A 22,376-nucleotide genomic window follows, 5' to 3' on the forward strand; every position below is an offset into this window, starting at 1 on the left:
TTTGGTTTGTGACTCGTTTGGATGTTTGGAAAAGGGGCTACTAAACCCTACTGGGCCAAAAGAAACCCTAGTGGGCCCATTGAGACCTTAATGGGCCCAATAAAGCCCTAATGGACCTAAAAGCCCAACAAATTGATAAATGGGCTAGTATTTGGGTTGGAAACCCTAATTAGGGTTTGGAAAACCCTAATGCCAATAGAACCCTAATTTTGAGAATTAATCGGGACACACACACGGGAATTATTTAATAGTTTGAAATATTAAATAATAATCATTGGCAAAGATTAATCTAAGCAATATTGGACTTAATGGATTAAGTCATTAGTGGATTAAGTCCTTAATGGGTTAAGTTGGAAACTTAACCCTAATCATCATTTTATGTGAAACCCTAATTCCACTTGGGCCTTGAGTTGGGCCTTCCTATTGGGCTTTGGTGATTGGACTATTAATGGGCTTTTCAAGAATAAGTAAATGGACTAAATAATTGTATGGGTTTTAGGATAAGGCCCATGTGAGAGTCTTGGGCCCAATTTGGAAATTAGGCCATAGATGGGCCATAATTGGGCCTTTATGATTATGTGATATTGGGCCATGGGAATACAAATAGTTTCGACTAGAATAATTGAACGGGCCTTAAGGAAAGACCATGTAGAGGTCTGGGCCCAATTTGGAAAATTGGGCCATATGTTCGGATTTAGCCCATTGGTTGACTATTGGGCCTTTGGAGTGTGAGTTGGACTTTGGGCTTGGAACCCAATTATTAATTGGGTATTGTTTGATGTTGACAGTTCTGGAATCTGTCAACCAGCAGCTGGAGTTTATTCCGCGGGACTTCAGCAGTGCCAGGTGAGTTCTCCTCACTATATCTATAGGGTCTACGGCACCAAGGCCGGCCCTTTATGATTGCATCCTGGTTTTAGGATGTTGCTATGCTATGTAATCTGTTAGATACGTATGATTATCTGTATATATGTTAGTGACCTGGTTAGGTCGGTATCCTAGTTATAGGATGTTGCTATGCTATGTGATCTGTTAGATCCGTATGATTATCTGTACATATGTTAGTGATCTGGTTAGGTCAGTATCCTGGGCATAGGATGATGCTATGCTATTTGATCTGTTAGATCGGTTGACTGTTATATATGCTAGCGTATGATATGTATGTGCACATGTTTGTTGATTGGGGGTTTGGGTTGAGGCGGTCCTGCTTTGTGCTGAAGGCCAACATACCCAGGGCGGTCCGGATAGACTACAGACCCAGGAGGGTATGATAGTCAGACCGAAGGCCCGACGAGCGGTCCGGATAGGCTGAAGGCCCTACGAGGCGATCCAGACGTGCCGAAGGCTAGGAGAGCGGTCCAGATAGACTGAAGGCCTGCGAGGCGGTCTAGTCAGGCTGAAGGCTTATTATGCATGTTGTTCTGTATTTGTATTGATATGATATTTGTTCTGGTTAGTATGGGTTGGTATTTTGGGGGTAACTCACTAAGCCTTCGAGCTTACATTTATCGATTATTGTTCCAGGTATTCAGATGATCGCGGGAAGGCTAAGGCGTGATCGTGCACCTCCTTACATTTTCATGATTGATTCTGGGGATACTCTGATGTTTAAATTATTTTGAAAGTAAACTGTAATGACTTAATGGTTTTAAATGTTTTAAAAAGTTTTAAATTGGCTTGAATTTTTGTGGTGTTACAGAATGTGTTTTTAAGTGCTTTGGAGTGTTCTTGGTGCATCTTGGAGAAGAAGGAGCTAATTGGAGAAGTGTTGGTTTCATTAGAGCTTGTAGATCCAGAACTTGTTCACCTTGATCTTTCTTTTAGAGGTATAAAAATTGAATCTTGATGATGCATTTGTTAGATCTAGATAGTTTTGGGTGTTATGAGCTTTTGGTCATTTTAGTGCATAAAGTTTAGATCTTGAAAGTTTGTGACCTTGTTGTGGATAAAGTTGGAAACTTTATCCATCTAAACATCATTTTGATTCAAATCTGAAGGTTGGAGACTTGGACTTAATGGGTTAAGTTGATAAAGATGCACTTTTGGTCCTTAGAGACTTAAAGATTAGATATTGGTTGTTTGGACCATTCTAATGGATAAAGTTTGAAACTTCATCCATTATGGAGTTATTAGGAAGCATAAAAATGTAATCTTGGTCCCTTATTCCCTTCCATGCAAATGTTAGAGGGCTTAAGAGCTTAAGACAAGTTAGGGTTTCGGTGTTGGGCATTTTCTATGCATGCAAACTCATAAAGATTGAAAATTTATGGTTTGGAATGGTATTTGGGGGCTAGATCTGCAATTAGACGAAAGGACTTCATGAAATAAGCACTTAATGGGGAAGTGACTTTTAGCCGAGTACGCTAGGCGTACTTCTGAGTACGTTGGGCGTACTCCCTTGGAAGCCCGATCTGGACCTTAAGTACGCTAAGCGTAGATACCGAGTATGTTGAGCGTACTCAGCCTGAGTCAACTCAGTTGACTTCGTTGATTTTGGATTTGACCATAATTTTACCAAGTTTGACCTAAGGGTACTTTGGGTATTTTTAGTTGTATTTGAGATTGGTTACTATTTGATAAATAGGTGACCGGTAGAGCTGATGTTCGCAGCAGTGGCATGTTCAACGACCTTTTCAAACTGAGGGGTGAGTTTTCCTCACTGTACTTGCAGGTCGAAGGCACCAATACCGGCCCACTGAGTTATGTATCCTGATATATAGGATGTTGCTATGCCGTAGTGATCTGTGGATTTGCTGACTGATTATATGTTTATCTGTTGTGTATGGAGACATAGTATGGTGGGGTTGAGGCTGTACTGCTTTGTGCTACCAATTAACAAACCCAAGGCAATCCAACCGGGAGGTTTTGGACCCAGTATGTAGTATGTATGGCAATCCAACCATGAGGTTGTGGGATAGGGTAATCCAACCGGAGGGTTGTGGACCCAATATGAGATATGTAGGGCAATCCAACTAGGAGGTTATGGGCCATGGGCAATCCAACCGAGAGGTTGTGGGCCAGGGTAATCCAACCAGGAGGTTGTGGACCCAACATATATGATTGTTTATGTTATTCGTTTGTGTGGTGGTACTTTGGGGGAACTCACTAAGCTTCGTGCTTATAGTTTTAGTTTATTGTTTCAGGTACTTCAGATGATCGTGGCAAGGCGAAGGCGTGATCGTGCACATCCTTCAGATTTTATGTGTTTTGGACTTTGGGATACTCTGAATTATGAATTATACTTGTGGAGTCTCCAGAATGTTTTTAAAAAGTGAAAATTTTACTTTGATTTTTGGGATGTTACATGCATCATTCACCACGTCGTGGCCACCACAAAAAAGCACTATTTAAAACTTTAAGTGCCATAAAATCAAGGGAATTAGTTACCTAGAACTGGTGTTACAGTTTCCGTTTAAAAAAAGGACCTATAGATGGGGAAGCGGTTCTAGTATCAAACTACAATCGTCGAGGTGTAGATGTAGAACTGTCCCACACAAGACCTCAAAAAGTCAGATCGGGGAGCCATCAGAAACTATACCAAACATTGTTATTTCTTACTAGCAATGTATAGTGTAAATGATTGTAATTCAATAGATTTAGTTAGCTTCAGCCAATCCCATATGCCATATTCCAGGAATACACTTATAAAAATCTTGGATTATCACATCGTTATGTCGGAGTACACAAATATATGTTTCTAATGGATATTGTCTAGAAAAAATCAATTGAGTGTGTAATCGATCAAAGTGATTCCAAACTTGCTTAATATTATCATATTTAGCCAACTAAGTAACAATAAATTGAATGATAACATCATTGGTCGATGTTAATATTTTTGACTTATCAGTCTACCATGCATCAACCCATTTTGCATAATCAACCACTTTCTTATTGTTAATGTGTGACTTGAAATTTGGTGATTTGATAGAATAACTCAATATGAAAGGAAGTGAAGAAACCCTACACCATATATCGATAAGTTTTTGGAGTAGGCTTAGGGTTAATATGTCCTAATCTATACACAATAAACACTTATCCCATGGGGGGGGGGGGTGTAGTGGGAGCCCCCGCGATATGAATATGTTTAGTTATTTTAAATTTTGTTGTGTATGAGTTCGACCCTATAACAGCTAGGGCTTTATGGTTATAAGTATTCGTTGTTAGGGATTCCATTGTAATCTCATTTTGTTGTATATGGGTTCGACCCTATAATAGCCAGGGCTTTATGGTTATAAGTATTCGTTGTTAGGGATTCCATTGTAATTTCATTTTGTTGTATATGTGTTCGACCCTATAGCAGCTAGGGCTTTATGGTTATATGTATTTGTTAGGGATTCCATTGTAATCTCATTTTGTAACAATGGAGTAATAGAAGAGATCCCTGGTTAACTGGTTCCTTCATGTGGACGTATGTCACATCGAACAGACCATTTTAATCGTAGTGTTGTTTTATCGCATTATTTTGCTTCTTACTTAACACTCATCTTGTGGTTTAACTTGTATCTTACTAGTGTAACCCCACATAGATTTACCATGCAAATTTTTTCAAAACATTACTCCAAAATCCATAGCTTTACCATGTAACCGAACACTAATTTACCTAAACAAATAGCCTTTTCTCATTGTAACCAAAAACTAATAAAGATCGTAACATCAAACAAATAAAAAGACAAACCAATGAGGAAAGTTACTACATAAATAACTAAAATGAAACAATGCCAAAAAAAACTCTAACGAAGACAAAACATTATGTTGTTAGCAAAAACAAAACATTGTGAGAGGAGTGCTCGACATCAAATCTACCTTCAAACAATCAATGACTATGAAAAGAATGCTACGATACCATGAAGATTAACACCAAAAACATCTAGTGTTTTTTATCGATCAACAAAAAGTATATTTACAATGAAAGGAAATGATTATATATAGGAAATAACTTAGGTAAATTTATCCAAGAAAAGGACTAAATAAAATGGCTAATTAAAGGCCAACATATAGAAAATCCCATATTATATCACTACAAGAAAAATCCTAAATTGCTACGGAAAGTTGCTACAGAATCAAAATCCGTAGCCTTTCAACTACGGAATATGTTACAGAATAACTTGTCATAGTTATTTTGTTACGAAAATTGCTACGAAATTGGATTTCGTAGCTAAATCAAGAATAGCTACTAAAAGTTGCTACATAATCAAAATCCGTAGCTGTTTTACTATGGAATATGCGACAAAATGGCTTGTCGTAGCTATTTTGCTACGGAAATGGTTACGGAATTGAATTTCGTAGTTAAAACCTGAATAGCTGCGTAGAGTTGCTACGAAATAAAAATTTGTAGTTATTCTACTACGAAATGTGCTACAAAATGTCTAACCGTAGCTAAATTGCTACGGAAATTGCTACTAAATTGCATTGGGTAGCTAAATTTCGAATAGTTGTTACATAATTAAAATCTATAGCTATTTTACTACAAAATATGCTATGAAATTTTGATTGTAGCTAGTTCGCTATGGAGCTTGTTATAAAATTCATACTTGTAGCTACTTGGCTAGAGAATTGACTATGAAATAAAATTCGTTACTAGTTGGCTACGAAATATTGCGTAGTCAACTAGCTATGAAATTTGTTTCCGTTGCAAAATATATAAAATTGTTTTTAAAGGAAAACTAGTAATATCTTAAAAAAAAATTATCAATGATAATTTAAATAGGAATACTATCAGAACAAACTAGTAATTTCAAATAAGGATATTGGACATTTTTTAGTTAATATATTAAGGATATTAAGCATTTTAGTTATATATATTATTTGTAATTTACACTAATAAAAACTATATGTGTTTAATAATAATGAATAAATAATTTATATATATATATTTTTAGGAAAAAATTAATTACCTCTCATTAAAAAATTTGACCTAAGCTCGTTTCCCCCAAATTCATAGTCGTACCCCCGTTCCCCTGTTTCCCCAGTCTCCTCTTCCGCCATAATCGAAGGACTATTACCATTTTTCTGATAATTGACGTGCTCTGTGTGCTTCGACGTACTCTGCGATCCTCTCACTCCTCTTGTATATTCCGTCGTGCGCCGCCTGCTCCGACAATCGATAGGTACGTTTCATCCGGTTTTCTCTATTCCCCGTCAATCGCTAGGTAATATATTATGAATCAAAACTATATCAAACTTGATTTTTGTTAGCGGTTTAAAACTTTCGTTTTTTCCATCAGGCTATGATGATTTGTATCAATGTTTCTGAATGGATGCGTAACAGTGATCACAAAACCTCTAAGTTTGAAGCTCAAGGTGTTGTTTATTTGATTTGTGATGCTAAAACATTGTTAAGCTAATCGTACTGTATTGTTCATCTTCATATTCAATTTATTTGCTCTTATTATCTCTCTTCATGAGTTCATGATAATTTTGAGTTTCTATGACTTTGTTTCGGTTCATCTTGTTTTTGGATTGCAATCATTGTGTGTAGATTGATTTAGTTGTCATAGTAGCTGGCAAATGTAAATTACCTTATAATTAACCATCAATTTCTTGTTTTTGCAATTTTCAGTTTGATTAGTGATAATGTTGAAAGGAGTGTTTCACTTTGTTTAATAAGGAAATGCCACTGTTATGGCTAAAGAAGAAGCTGCAAAGTTACTAAAGAAGACCTACTTTAGTAGAGGTTCGTTCTGTCAACCAAAAATTCAGTTTCTCTGAAATTCTCATAAAAGTAAAAATTGGCATACCTCTTAAAATACTTACAGACACAGTGTCTACATCAATTAATGGCATTGAGCAATTGACTTTGTGAAAAGAAAAGAAGGTCTTGAGGAATCATTGGAAGATGGAACACTGTCATTCTTGAATATAGCATCACATTAACCATATGAAGGTACTAAACACACATACAAGATTTTTATATTCTTACATTTATCTATTGTAACAAAAGTTAGTATATTTTCCTTAGGCATACATTGTCACTTGTAGATATATGAGAAATATACTTTTGGCATTAATACATGTGAATGGGGAGGAGGTTTGCAATATATACTTCCTACATTGTTTAAAAGTTAGTGGGAGTATTAATAACGTTTACCAATAAGATTTTTAGGACTCTTTTATTAAATTAAACTATTTGATTTTCAAGTAGTGTATAATGGACTTGGTCCTATATTTTCTTTCACCATGAACAACATGATGGTTCTTGGGTTGGTTATCATGAAGTTGAAAATTTAGCTTCTTTATTTGGAATTCAGCTACGGGACAATTATGACTTCACAAATTTGTTATTTATGTGTATACATTTTAGTTAAATATGGATTTATAAATGGAATATAAGTTTTTACATTTTTTATATATTGTGTAGACATATGGTTTTGTAATAGGAGGGCATGTGCCAAGTATCTTGGTTTTGCAATAGGAGTGCATGAGTTGGCCACCAGAACTCCATGAATCCTTTGTTGAAACAGTCAACCAACTTAGTGGCAGTGAAAGTGTGTGATTAATGTTTTTGTTTTAGTATTTAATTTAAATATAAACTTTTATAAATATTGTTATTAAGAAGTCGTGAGTGTATGTCTATCAATTTTGCTGATTTTTTTCGTTGACCTTGAAGGAGCTATACCAAAAGTAGTTTTGAAGCTCATGAATATTGAAAGTTTTACAATTTATCATGTGAAAAGTCATTTGCATGTATGTAAGCGATTGATTGGTTAAGAACTTAATTTGGATAGTTATATATGGTTGTTTCTTTTTTACTTAATCTAGACAATGACTTAATGGTTAAGCTTGAAAAAACTTGGTTTAATGTATTAAAACACTACCCTTTAAACCAATTGTTCTTTTTTATCCCTCCGACTCTACTCATGTTGGGATTGATGACTATTGTGAAATCTGTCTCTAAAACGTAGGGTTAATATGGTCAACACTTCATCCAAACAAACATCATTACTCATAAACATCCCCCTACAAAGGAAATCTTGGCATTTAGAGTGTGACATGTTGACCTTTTAGGATAAAGGTGTTCAAAATAGTTTTTTTTTAATTCTTATTGTGTTTTACTAAACTATTTCGATTTTACAGAGTGTTGAAGAAGCAAAGTGTTAAAGAAGCATATGAGTCAGCTATTGATCTCTATGTGCCAATCTTTGATCGTACAAAGCCACCTGAGGAAGTATGATTCATTATTTTCTATTATTTTTTATATAAACCAATGTACAAGCCTTTATAAAATCTTCCCTCAAATCATTGTAGGTTGCAATGAGAGAAGCACATGAAGAGGCTGTTCAAAAAGGCGATGTCCATTTTTCATGCCATTGCAGTGGGATCTGGTTTTGCTAGACAAAAATACGAAAAAAGTTTTCATATGTTTTTGAAAAAGGATTTTGAGGTAAATTTTTTGTGCTTTACCTCCTTTATAAGATTTAACAATCAAATTAATCATTTGTTCTTGTTTTTACTAGTTATATTAAAATATTGCAGGATCATAAAAAGAAAGACTTACGTCTCAAACCAAATTGTCTTAGTTGAGACGCAACTCGAACAATATGAGGATATTCAACAGAAAAATGTAAGGATGCTCAACAAAAGAATGTGGAGTTTCAAAAGAAAAATGTGGATGTTCAAGCAAAGTTTGAACAACTTGCACAAGCTTTGAGTGAATAGGTTAAAACTTTTATTAATCAATGATAGAATATTATGTATCAAATAGAGTTTTATATTTAATTAGTAACCACTTTTGATTTTGAAATATGTATCTTTTGATGTATTGGATATTTTTTTAGTTTCTATAGAAATACATTGCTACTTGTGGTTTTATCTTAATTGCATTTTTATAAATTGATATAAATAGTCGAATTGAATAATAGAAATTTATTGAATAATGGTATGGAACAATTGCTACGGAATTTGGTACAAAATTAGTTACGGAAAAATTGCTATGAAATTTGTTACGCGGAATTTGCTACGGTTGCTACGGAATTAGTTACGGAAAAGTTGTTACGGAATTTGCTATGGAAACATAGGTACGGAATTAGTTACGAAAAAGTTGCTACGGAAACATTGCTACAGAATTAGTTACAGAAAAGTTGCTACGGAAACATTGCTACGGAATTAGTTACGGAAAAATTGTTATGGATTTTGCTACCAAAATGCTATGGAACTCAAATTGCAACGAAATAAATGTCGTAGAAACTGTCATAGCAAAATTGCTACGGAATTATAATTCCGTAGCTAAACAATTTGCTACAAGAAATAAAGTTACGGAGTCTAATTGAAAATTTTTGTAACAAATTTTGTAGTTATTCAGCTTTAGCTACGGAGTTTCAGTTTTTTGCTATGGAATTTTTCCGTAGCTAAATTGAAATTTTCTTGTAGTGTATTTATGCTAACAAGTGACATAAATAGTTTCTATTAAATCATGTGACAAGCAAACTATGTTTTGTTTCCCGAAAATTACAATTTTTAGAACATAAATGCTAGTAAGACATAACATGTTCGATACAAAGGTTTAAAAAAAGGAAACTGATTCGTACACAAAAAAATTTCTCCATACACAACAATTTATGCTTTAAAATGTTGTATTGCACAACTCCATTAAGCATAAAATGTTGTGTATGGAAAAAAAATATTGTATACGAATCACTTCCCTTAAAAAAATTATAGCTTAACTGAGTGATGCTGAGAAATATGTTTATCTCTTAATATAATTCAATCATAAACTTGGAAATATATAAAGTGGACTACCTAATTTGGTATATTTGGTTGTAGGTTGAAGTAATAAAGGAATGTTGCTATTAGAGTCATATCTTGTAAAGCTAAAGGGTTGTTGTGCAGATTAAATAAAGTTCAGGAGCGAAAGTGAATAAGCTGAAACTATGGATGCTGGTGTTGCTGGTTGTACCATTGCAGTTATGGACTGTACTCTTTCCGTGATACTATATATTAGTTTGTGTCATTCAGTCCCAGTCCCACATCGAGTATAAGTTTACTCTATGTGCGTGTTTGGCACAGAGTCTTTATAAGCGTTTGAGAGCTTCTAGCTTTTAGCTTTTGACAAAACGCTTTAGTTTAAACAAAAAGCTTCGTTTGACAGTATGAGCGTTTAGCTTTTAGTTTAAACAAAACGCTCCAATTCTAAAAGCTACTTCATGTAGTGTTTAACAAAACGCCACTGAGCTTTTGAAATCAATTTCCATAATTCCCCTTAAAAATATATTTATATATTTATTTATTTTTAATCAATTGTCTTTTTATGTAATTTTATATATTTGAAAAGCTTCCAGCTACTTTTGCCAAACATTCATATAACAAATAAAAGCTACAAATTCCCGCTACCAACTACCCGCTACACGCTACCAGCTAACCGCTACCCGCTTCCAGCTAACAACTACTTTTGCCAAACACGCCCTATATAAGATAGCGAGAGTAAAAAGTGATTATAATTTTTCTTATTTCTTTTTAGATATTTTATCTCTTTATTAGTTAGGTTCTTTTGTATGTTTTGAGTGTTTGAGGATAGTGTAGGCAAAATAGAATGAGATTTATGTATGTATCAGTTGTCTTTATTAATAAACTGTGAAGTTATGTTTTTCAAGAAGTGACAAGTGAGAAAGGATTACAACCAGTTCAAGTAAAATAAATGGAAATTCAGTTCAGAGTGAAAATAATAAAAATTCCGTTCAATAGAAATGAAATAATAAAAATATTTGACCAAAAAGATAACAAAGAAAATGGTTGGGAGCGAGACTTTTGCGTTTCGATACATGATTTTGTCAATGTGAACAACACCTATCCCATTTTTTCTTTACTCAATAATACAATACAATATATATAATATATGTGAAGAGTTTTATATGATGGAAACTCGTCTTGTATGTTGAATTTGTGGACTATGGTTACTTTAGTTTATTATATATAAATATTAATAACTCAACATTAATTAAAAATAACGTGCATATATTTTATCCATTAAAAGTCATCAATAATTTCATCAAAACCACTACAAGTATTATACATAAAACAAAAAGTCAGTACTATATTTTGAAATTTGAATGAATAAAAGCTACAAGCTGTGAAAATATGTAACGCAATAATAAAAATGTAAGAAAACACGACACAAGAAAATATAAAATAAAACATCGAATATTTACATCAGCAACATTTCTTTTTTCATTACAGAATTTTTTTAGTAGGGAATCGTTTTGTGTACAGTTAAATTAACTATGTGCTTGTCATCTTACAATTATCCATAGTTCAATACATATGGATTGAAGGCCAACGGGCAACAAGCTGCGCCGCTAGCCCTTTCTGGATGACAAAACCAATTCTTTTGAAAACAACATTTGTGGATCTAGGAGATATGACATTAGAATGTATGACCCGTTGGACTCTATTAAGGAGCTCCACTGCCTCTGGTGCGAGAAAACCAAATGTATCGAATGCAAAAGGAACAAACACATGTTGATTTTCTATACATGCATTCTCATGCTTTACCACTTTGCACGCAACGACTTTCAAAGCGGCATGCCCAGCTGTGAAACCCCCGCTCCCCAAACCAACGAGAGGAGAGACCCCAGTGAGATCCACGCACGCATGCTTCCCTCCTATCCATCCAAAGACCAAAATGTCAGCCGGTCTAAGTGTGGACCTGCCTTCCTGCGGGTCCGTCAAAAAGTTCACTGGCGCTTCTTTCTTCACAGAAATAGCAGCACGCCGACAAGCATCAAAGAGAACATCCCGAACCACATCATGTCTATACTTGAAACCATGGAGCTCTCTACAATGAACCGCGTGTTCCCCAAAGGTATCCAAACATGCCTTGCGATAAACTGGGCATATCTCGTCAATTGGGAATATGGGAATCATGAGGCGGTAACGAAGGATAGTTCGGTACTCCACAGGAGACATATGCTGGCCAAGACCATCAATAGGGATAGTTAGCAGAAAATCCTGAGCATGAGGCGCCCGCAGACACTCAAAGACTGGTTTCTGTCTGACAGTCATGTCGAAGTCGACTTCCATATCTTGGACGATTTTGCTAAAAAGGGAACACGCCAAAGCTTTTTGGGATTTAGGGGGGGGGGGGGCGGTGTCCTTATTAGTGAAACCGCTACAGTCAAATCCCGGAATCGTATCGCGAAGACGAGTCATAGCACATAGGTAATCCGAGTCCATACCACATACGCCACTGTCACGTAAGATGTGGTCTTGTAATGCCCAAGATTGGGCCCTCGAGGCTACAAATGCGTAGGAGGAAACCTCGTAGGCCGAGTACAAACCCAAACCACCGAAACGAATAGGTAAGGAAGCCAAGCGCCACTGAATGTCTCCAAAGAAGGGGCCTCCACATACCACCATATCCTCGATAGACCTGCGCAATCCTTTGTCAAAGAATAACGCTGCCTCTTCTATGTGTACCGGCTGGCATGTCCTTAAACCAAAGAAAAGTTTTGCAATGCCCATACATGATCGAAGCAAAAGGAGCTCACTCTGCGGGTCACATAGTTGTGGAAGAAGGCCCATCAAATCAACAACATTGACCGCTCTCTTCATGACCAGCCCGCTAATAAACCCTGCGTCTCTGCTAACAGCCCCCCAAGGAGCTTCACCCCCAAAGAAGGTCTCCCTATATCCGTTTGGAATAAATCGGCACGAAGCTTCCTACCATCACATGAGGGCCAAAAAGTCTCCGTTTTCTTGATGTTCAACTCAAGACCCAAACCTGGACCATGCAACCGAATTATGTTCAACACTCTAGCCACCTCCTCTGAATCCCCAATGACAGTCCCATCATCTAGGTACCAAGCATGGAGAAGGAGCTTACAATTGTCTCTAATCTTGTGCACAAGCGGGTGCAAAACGAGGGCAAAAAGAAGAGGGCCCAAGGGGTCACCTTGCTGCACCCCAGTGGCAGACCATATATGTTGGTCTCCGATATAAAGTCTCGCTGCTTGCCCGTACAAGAAATTCACACACAAAGAAATGGAAGGGCACATCTTCTTAACCTCTTGAGCAATGCTGATCGATCCACCAGGTTAAAGGCATTCGAAAAATTCACAGTCAGCATTACAAGAGACCCATCAGCATGGTGTTCACTCAACACCCTATTGGCACTGTGTAACACAGCCTCAGCACCGCCAGATACACCAACCCCGAACTGAAAATCATTAAGGTACTTGGCCATTTCTTTACCCATACCTTTCATGGAAACCTTGGAAACCAGGCGTCTCCATATAGTGCCTACTGCAATCGGACGAATCCCGTTGTCAGGTTTAAGTAGAGGCGTGAGAGGAGCGGATGCAACAAACTCAGCCAAAATGGTTGGACATCTTTCCACTAACCATAAATTAACAACTGAAGTGATAGCATGTATGAGATCTGTGGCAATAGCAGACCCTTCTCCACAAACGACGTCTAGTAAGTGTTGAGCCCTCAAGCCATCTCTCCCGCAAGAAGTTCCTTTAGGGAATGATTTGATGCAACCAAATACACAGTCAAAGTCTGCTACAAGGGGAGGTTCAGAAATTATGGGGCTCGGCATGGATGGGGGTGGTCTGAAAGAGTGTTTGTCCTCCAAAGCTTTAATAGTATCACCATTATATGGTGCAACACCCGATGAGCATAACACTTTCACTGCTGCGGTAAAATGACCATCTGCAACCTTACGGAGACACTGTCTGATGTTGGTGTCTAATTTTATGGTGCAACACCCGATGTACAGTTCTCACTTAATATAAGTATGTCTAATTTTAAAATTGTTTTTGTGGACAAAATCAAAATAACAGAGGGTAAACCCTTAAATAATTATCATAACAAATATGTCTAATTCCAACAATTATTTTCTAATTAGTCCAATCATCGGAATATCTATTAAATTTGTAAATAGCATTGTGAAATGATTACATTATCTAATAAATGGTGACGTGACAACCAAAACTAAGCAAAAAAATCTATTTTTCTTATAGATGTCGTCTTTAAAATCATAGGTTTTATATGTAAAAATATAAAAAAAGCAATATTTTAAAGTTATTTTGTGCTAGAAATGTTCAAAGTCCATTTTCAAAACAAAAGAAATCTTGAAGATTTCTAATAAAAAAACTTTTTAAAAATTGTTTTTTCATTTTGCATTTTCGTAGATAAACCTATGATTTTACATTACAGATGGAATCTACAAATTTTGCTTTTATAACTTTTTTCCTTTTAAAACGATATTGTTAGAGTTGCCATATCACCATTTCTCATATTGCATGTAATTTTGCCGATGTCATATATGAGATTGATGGCTATTTTGGTAGTTGAGTTAATCTTTTATTATTTCTTAAAAATATTATATGTATCTGTATTTTTTCTCTAATATTATTGTTATTATGATTCATAAAAATAATGCATTACTTGGTAATTGTATGTGTCAAATCGAGCATATTGGCACCAGTAATGCAACTCCGTAATTGTGAATATAATATCTAAAATGTTTAAAGTTAGATATTAGTTATTACAAAAGTTTTACATAGACGTAGCAGGTTAACGGACAACAAGTTGTGTCGTTATCCCTTTTTGGATGACAAAACTAATTCGTTTAAAAACCACATCCATATAGGGGCGACAATTGGGTCGGATTCGGGTTCGCGGGTCACGGGTTGGTGGGTTGGCGGGTCAGAATGCATCAACCCAACCCAACCCATCTATGTATTCAGGTTCGCGGGTTAGAAACATCAACCCAACCTAACCCACATAATTCGTTTAATTATACAGGCTTGCGGGTTCACAAGTTTCACCGACGGTGGTAATTTAGGGATAGAGCGACGAACGGTGGTGGACCAATGGAGCCCAAGTGTACTAGTGGTTTGTGTCTTTGCACCGGTGGGTTGGTGGTGTGCGACGCTGACAGGAGGTGGTACTGGTGGGTGAGTGGCGGTGCGGTAGTAAGGTAAGGGAGAGGAGTAATTAGTGGTCTTTTTGAGTAACAAGGATTCATGTAGCATCTGAATATCAAGTATTTCCATTTTAGCCTTAACCTATTTGAAGATTTCACAGTTGGTCCCATATGGTTAAGTTCACATTTCATCTCGTACGCTGGGCGTACATGTGGGTACGCGCATCGTACTCATGTGACCGGGATCACGAAAACCATGCTAGTACACTGAGCGTACGTGTAGTATGTCGGGCGTACTGCTCAACCTCAAAACCCTAATTTTAGGGGTTTGCTTTTCTATTTAATTCACCTTATGCCTCCCTTGGACATTCCTTATCTGTCACCTTCCCTCAAAAACCCTAATCTCGAGTTTAAGCCTTGTTTGTGAGAGTTTGGAGCTTATTAGTGACTTCTGGTGCTTATTTGTTGAAGAAGAAGGCTATTGAAGAAGGAGGTGTTGCTTGCAAGCTTATAGATCCAAAAACTACTCCTCCTTATGCATCTTTCGAAGGTATAAAGTCTATACCTTGATGTGTTTCCTTTATGATCTCCATAAATGGGTTCTATTAGCTTTTTGTCCCAAAGTTTGGACCTTTATGAGTTTGGGACACTCCAGAGCATATTAGCTGCCCTTTCATGGATATTAGGTCTTGTAGATTCATAAAAATGGTTGCTTGATGGTCCATTTCTAGCCATGCAAGAGTTTGGTGGTGATGAGAGTGGATTAAGTTAAAGTTTTAAGGTTCAATCCCTTTTCAGCCATGCAAAGGATTAAAGTTTTAGACTTCATGGATTAAGACGTTCTAAGAAGGTCAGATCTGTGTTTGGATGCATGTCTTAACGATTAAGACCATTTTGGTATGGTTTTTAGGGTCAGACGGAGTACACCCCGCGTACTATTGGCTATGCCTAGCGTAGCCAGGTGAGACCCCGATCCCGACTGATTTCTAAGTACGCCCCGTGTAGGAAGAGAGTACGCCCAACGTACGCGCTGGACATTTGGCTTTTGTTGACTTTTGGTCAAGATTTAGGGTTTTGGACCATGGGAGAGGAAAAATGGTCTTTTTTCCCTTAAGGGGTTTAGTTGTGGGTCTTGGAATCGCGAGTTGAGTAATGGACCTTAATTATTAATTAGGGTTAATTATTGTGTTATTAGGCGGAGTCTAGTTCCGACGGATCGGGTGCGAGATTTACCTGTCATCAGTATCAGGTGAGCTTCCTTCACTGTATCTGTGGGTCGAAGGCACCAATGCCGAGCCACTAGTTTATGTTGTAGTATGATGGTTGACTTCGTGACAACCGTCAGTTATGCCTATGTTTGCTTGATGACTCTGTGATTCTTTGTTATGATATTATATGGTAGTTGTAGGGGTGAAATAGATCAGGTATCCGGTCGAAATAGACCGAAGGGGATTGCAAGCACCCATATATGCTTGATGGTATCCGGTTGAAATAGACCGAGATGATTGCAAGCACCCCAGATATCTTGACTGTATCAGGTTGAAATAGACCGAGAGGGATTGCACGCACCCATATATGCTTGGCTGTATGTTTGTATGGTATGGGGTATTTTTGGGGAACTCACTAAGCTTTGTGCTTACGGTTTTCAGTTTATGTTTTAGGTACTTCCAGTTCGAAGGGGAAGGGCCTGTCCTGATCGCACCGCATCACCTATGATTTCCTCATTTTGAGATTTTGGGAATTTGTACTCAGATAATATGTTGTTATGATACACTTTTGACTGTTTTGATATGAGTATCGTATGTTTTGAATGAATTTAAAAACAAAATTTTTATCTGCATTTTTGGGATGTTACAAGTTGGTATCAGAGCCTTTATTTGAGGGATTCGAGCATACTCTCAGGTGTGCCTAGACTCAAATCGAGGGTTTGGTAGATTTTCCATAAAAAGAAGCATTTTAATTAAAGAATTTTAATAAAAGAAAAAGGGGTGCGATGCGTGTAATCAACCGAGCTCAAGTAAGTCTTCCCAAAAATATCCATACATGTTATATGTTTTATTCTATGATATGAGGATTGCATGCTAGATTAGGGGCTAAAGATCTGCTCAAAATTGCATGATAGAATGCGAGGAGAGATGCGTTTATGTGCCTATTTGTATGATGCTTATAGATTCGCATGCTAATATCAGATCAATTACTTGATAGGATGGTCTGTATAGGTTATGTTCTGAGTTGAATTGCCTAATGCTCGAATGATGTATGTTGTGTGCTTTAGGAAATTCTTTTGGTACTAACTAACTAGTAGATGAATGCATTGGGTTACATATTATTGGGATTGGATAATTTTAGAAGGGTAGGTTTAACTCTATTGTGCAGCTCTTGTTTGAGTCCAACCGTTGTAGTGTGGGACTTGTCATTCGAAGAATGATCTAGTAATGATAGTATGTAATTATGTTCATGTAGTAGTTAGGTGGTATTAGTGGAAGTTCATTCTACAGCTGATAACAGATGTAACACCGTAAATTTTCAAACTAAAATTTTCATTTTTAAAAGCACATAAAACTCATATATTGTATTTCGTAAAACCACAAGTGTCTCAAAATGTCAACATAAATCCATAAATAAGTCAAATCCCAGAATCCTCAACATAGTCTCGAACAAGTGTGTACAATCATGCCGATGCCTTCTCGCATTCCTGAGAGGTACCTGAAACACATCACACATAACACGGTAAGCACGAAGCTTAGTGAGTCCCCAAAATACCACATACACAATAATAATAAGCCTCTCATGGCTATAACTCGGCATGGACCCTCCGGTCTCATGCGTCTCGGTGTGGACCCTCCGGTCATGTGTCTCAGTGAGGACCCTCCGGTCATGTGTCTCAGTGAGGACCCTCCGGTCTCACAGCTCGGTTTGGACCCTCCAGTCCAGTATCTCAGTGAAGACCCTCCGGTCCCACAACTCGGTTTGGACCCTCCGGTCCTATCTCAGTAAACACAGAATATAACATGTATATCACACATAGAAAATGCATAATATCATATAACTCAAGTAAGCAAATAGGACCCTCCGGTCGCACAAAGATACCACTCATGGTAAGTATAGTGAGAAGACTCACCTCGTAAGTAGGCTAAGAAAATGTATACTCCTCGAACACGAATCACCGAAACTAGCCTCCACATAATCACATATGATAATTATATCTAATTAGTACCTTAATCACAAATTCTAAATCTAACTCTTGGATTGGGAAAAAGACCATTTTACCCGTCCATGGTCTCCGTAAGTCATGATTGGTCAAACCCTAAAGTCAACACTCGAGTCAACTGTCCATGTTGACCTGACTCGCTGAGTGTATCTATGTGACTCGCTGAGTCCCCGTTGTTCCTCATATCAACATCGGGAAAACCCAACTAAACTCGTCGAGTTGTCTCATCAACTCGCCGAGTTACCCTTGTCCAGATTCATCGGGAAAACCCTAGTTGACTCGTCGAGTCAGCTCATTGACTCGGCGAGTCCATTCAGTCTGGATTCTCATTCAGACGTTTTTGATGGGTTTTCGGAATTCTAACACTCCTATGGTGTACATGCAACCCTATAAACCTTGGATCTATGTTTGACTAAGATACATGCAAATAATTATTTTTCCAAGGTTCTTATCCTAACTAGCATGGCATGGGGTACTTGAATCAAATAAAACTAGTAGAATTACTTACCTTGTAGTAGTAGTTGATTGCTTGGAGTTTGAGAGCCTAGCACCAATAATGTGGATGCCTCAAATGGAAGTCACAAATCACCACAAACTTGGAAACTTGAGAGAATAGTCACAAACTTCTTGAAATCGGCCCTCTTACTTTACTCACCACAACTCGTGTAATTTCAAGAACCAAAGCCTCCTTTATATAGTGTGGTGGATTAGGGTTACATCCATGTAAACCCTAATACCCATGTCTTTTCATTTCCATGAGATCCATGGGTTAAAGCTCCATGGAGTATCCATGGACTTTCCATGCAAGCCTAGCCCATTCCAAATAAGCATTAGCCCACACTATATAAATACAAGAGCCCATATTTAATTAGTCATACTTTTGATCTCTAAATTAATTCTAGATTAATTATAGATCAATACTAATTAAATAATATGATTTTATATTAATATATTAGGACTTATAATATATTAATAAATCATAACTTATACTATTCTCAAACGATTATCCATAAATTGTTCGGGTGAAGTGCAACCCAAATGGACCATGCCGGGTCGGGTCAAGTACATACCAAATATAGTTATGGACTTAGACACTATATCCAACAGTCTCCCACTTGGATAAGTCTAATAACTATAGTTGCAAGTATGACTTCAGGAACCGATCAGCAATCGTAGCTCTTTAAACTCTGTTGAACTATGAAGCGCCATTTTATATAAGTGATCATATAATCCTCTGTTCTAGATATCAGCCGGACAAATACATGGAACATGGTCTTGCTTATTGTCCAACATTTGTTTCCCGATTTCCGATTTGTTTGACATAGAACTTAACTGAACACATCAATTTAGTTCTGACCGGGCCCGGTACATAGGTCAAAACAAAATCATCGAGGGGCGCAGATATCGCTTCTAATCCTAGAAGGAACAGATAAACTTCGACTCATATGTTTGCTCTACTACTTGTTGAATTATACACAAAAGCACGGTTTATAACATCGAGTTACCAATGCGTTTTCGTGCAATCAATGCATAACCAACTCATAGGCAACAAATCATATCTCTAGGTTTGAAGACTTATATGATATTACCGTCTCACGATCACTCGAGATAAATTCCATGAAGTGATACAAGTGAGCATGGGTTGAATCCAATACTCAGAACTTATGAGTACTCATGAGTGCTGTACCCCCGCTTTGTCTAACATCTTAGACCTCTACAAGCCAACCCATGACAGTCTTGATTCATATCTACTTCCAACATATGACCGACTGTGGAGAGTTTGAATAATATGATATAAACCATAACATAATTATTCTGGAAGTCAAAACATGCAAAAAGAAATAATAGTAAACGATTGACAAGAGATAGCAACACTTTACTCATAAATAACAGCTTTTATTTATCATCAAACGTCAATTACATTTTACAAATTTCAAGATTATCTAACTACTAAAACTAATATCATCCTTCAGCCCTATGCTCCGAGCATGCTGGAGATGCTTAGCCCGAGTCAGTCCCTTCGTGAGGGGATCTGCTGGGTTCTCATCCGATGATACCCTCTTTGCCACGAGGATTCCTTCTTCTATTCGATGTCTGATGAAGTGATATTTTCTGTCAATGTGTCTGGATCTCCCATGATCTCTTGGTTCCTTGGCTAAGGCAACCACACTATTGCTGTCACAGTAAATCTCCATTGGCTCATTTATTGCTGTCACAGAAAACACAATCACTAGGACCTCTTACTGCAATATGAACTGAGAAACATCCTTCTGATCCTGAACCATCCAACTAATGCCTTTGGCAGATAGATTCCATAAACATATTTTGCTGATGAAAAGATCTTATATATACATATATATATATATATATATATATATATATATATATATATATATATATATATATATATATATATTAAATGACGACTCCCAACACGAGTCCCATCCAATTGCCAACCTGGTGCATAATTCATATCCCGAGATCCAAAGATTTGCACTTTCATTTCATCAAAAATATTCTGATTCCACGTCTACCTTCCACTAAACTGAGATATAAAATCCATAATCCACCACTGAGATTGACAATCTCACACCTGGTCCAACCACTAGGCTCATACTGAGAGTCTGATTGATAAAGGCTACCCTAGCTTATGCATCTCATGGGTACCAATCACTGACCACAGAGTCATTCCACTCCGAACATAATCCAATACCTTGTTCCAACCGATCTCCTCCGGGTCTCACCTGCACTATCTAACCATACAGGCCTCGACCATGGGTCCCACCTAGTCTACACAATCGGATGAGCCACGCCCACGGGTCTCACCTAATCAACTGCAATACATGCCTAACCTTGCCTCAGACCCAATGACCCTCCTCCCTTAACAAGGAGAAATCTTCCAACAATACTGTCCGCCTTGCCCCACGCATACGATGATCCCCGTTCAGCCCAACGACCACCCCTACCATGACCTACCTCATTCTAATGAATGTTGCAATTACCATGCAGTCTTACAACACTTCCCTGTCTGTCTGTCATCCGTATGTATGCTACGGCTACCCCATAGTCTTATAACACTTCCATACCAGCCATGAGCCTGACTCATGGTCTTGTTCTCCGTCTACCATTCCAATCCACGATCAATCATAAGTCAAACCACATTGCCCATATCTCAATCAGGTGTTCACGTCATGCTTCGAACCCTAAATCCTAAATCAGAAAAGAACATGCAGAGAGGCCCTAACACAAGCCTCAACCTAGATCCATCCACATGTCTTCTATGCATTACTAAGAATGCGCCAATCTGATGTTGAAAGTTTCTACACACCCAACCTTGTGCAAATTCTATCCAGACCGCCATTTAATTTGGCTTCCCTTCCGACTAGGATGTAGAATCCTCCATGGGTCCGTACCTGATTCTATCCTCAAAAATCCAAATGGTGCTCCCCCACTTTAATTTAGCTACACACTGCCCAATTTACTGGAAACAATGAATAATGAATCCCCTTGCCGGAAATGACGGATCCCTTACCCAACATCCCACTTACCAAGGGATCTATGTGTTCTAACCATCTTCCACTGACACAATTTCAAATTTTCTTTTACACTTCCAATGTCTGAACAAGCCCACGCTATCGCCATCATCATCCGTTTGCTACCGCTCCTTCCCTAGCAACGGTAGTGATCGGACCCAAGAGTCCTTCCATGAACAACTGTCATTCCTACTGAGCAAAACTAACATTTATGAACTCTGACTCTGTTGTTGAACTAATCATGCTAATTCGTCTACTGATCTTCCAAGCAATACCCCTGAATTTTTTCCATCAACGATCCAGAATGACAATCGAACAAACTAAATCCATATCAACATGATGTGTCCCACTCATACCTCTTGGCATGCAAAAATGGAATATAAAAATCCTCGATAATATAACCCAGGCAATAACAGAGAACTAAACCAAATATAATGATTACACATACCATCACATGATTCCAAACTATACACAAATAATAAGGCATGAAGAAAACAAAAGATAACGTACCCGCGATAGCATCTGATGAAACTCTGGCCTCCCTTGACTGACATTGCAATGCTCGGTTTCTCGATGTTGGGGCTCCTGCCCTACCCTCATGACCGTCAGTGATCCTCGAAGTAAATGAAGCAGGTGCACTCACTACTCCACCCCTCAACATCGGACAATCGGCCTTCTTGTGGACTACCTGGTTGTAGTGAAAACACATCGGAACCGATCCATGGGGGTAATCCCTACTAAAATGACCCATCTGACCAGAACTAAAACA

At 37.6% G+C, this 22,376-nt stretch overlaps 1 long non-coding RNA gene across 3 annotated transcripts; it reads left to right on the top strand.

Moving 5' to 3' along the window:
- Positions 1-5,920: 5,920 nt before the first annotated feature.
- Positions 5,921-8,795, top strand: LOC145168422 (uncharacterized). 3 transcript variants are annotated; one of them, XR_013741863.1, is made up of 7 exons: positions 5,921-6,107; positions 6,225-6,300; positions 6,560-6,673; positions 6,756-6,883; positions 8,074-8,164; positions 8,245-8,380; positions 8,454-8,795. It is a non-coding gene; the product is annotated as an uncharacterized LOC145168422 (long non-coding RNA). The 3 variants fall into 3 exon arrangements; XR_013741862.1 differs by having other exon boundaries at positions 8,473-8,794; XR_013741864.1 differs by lacking the exon at positions 6,225-6,300 and having other exon boundaries at positions 8,473-8,793.
- The last annotated feature ends 13,581 nt before the right edge of the window (positions 8,796-22,376 follow it).

The sequence above is a fragment of the Lactuca virosa genome, chromosome 4 (genome assembly GCF_052849685.1).
Source record: "Lactuca virosa cultivar CGN04683 chromosome 4, Lactuca_virosa_CGN04683_v6, whole genome shotgun sequence".
NCBI classification, from domain to species: Eukaryota; Viridiplantae; Streptophyta; class Magnoliopsida; order Asterales; family Asteraceae; genus Lactuca; species Lactuca virosa.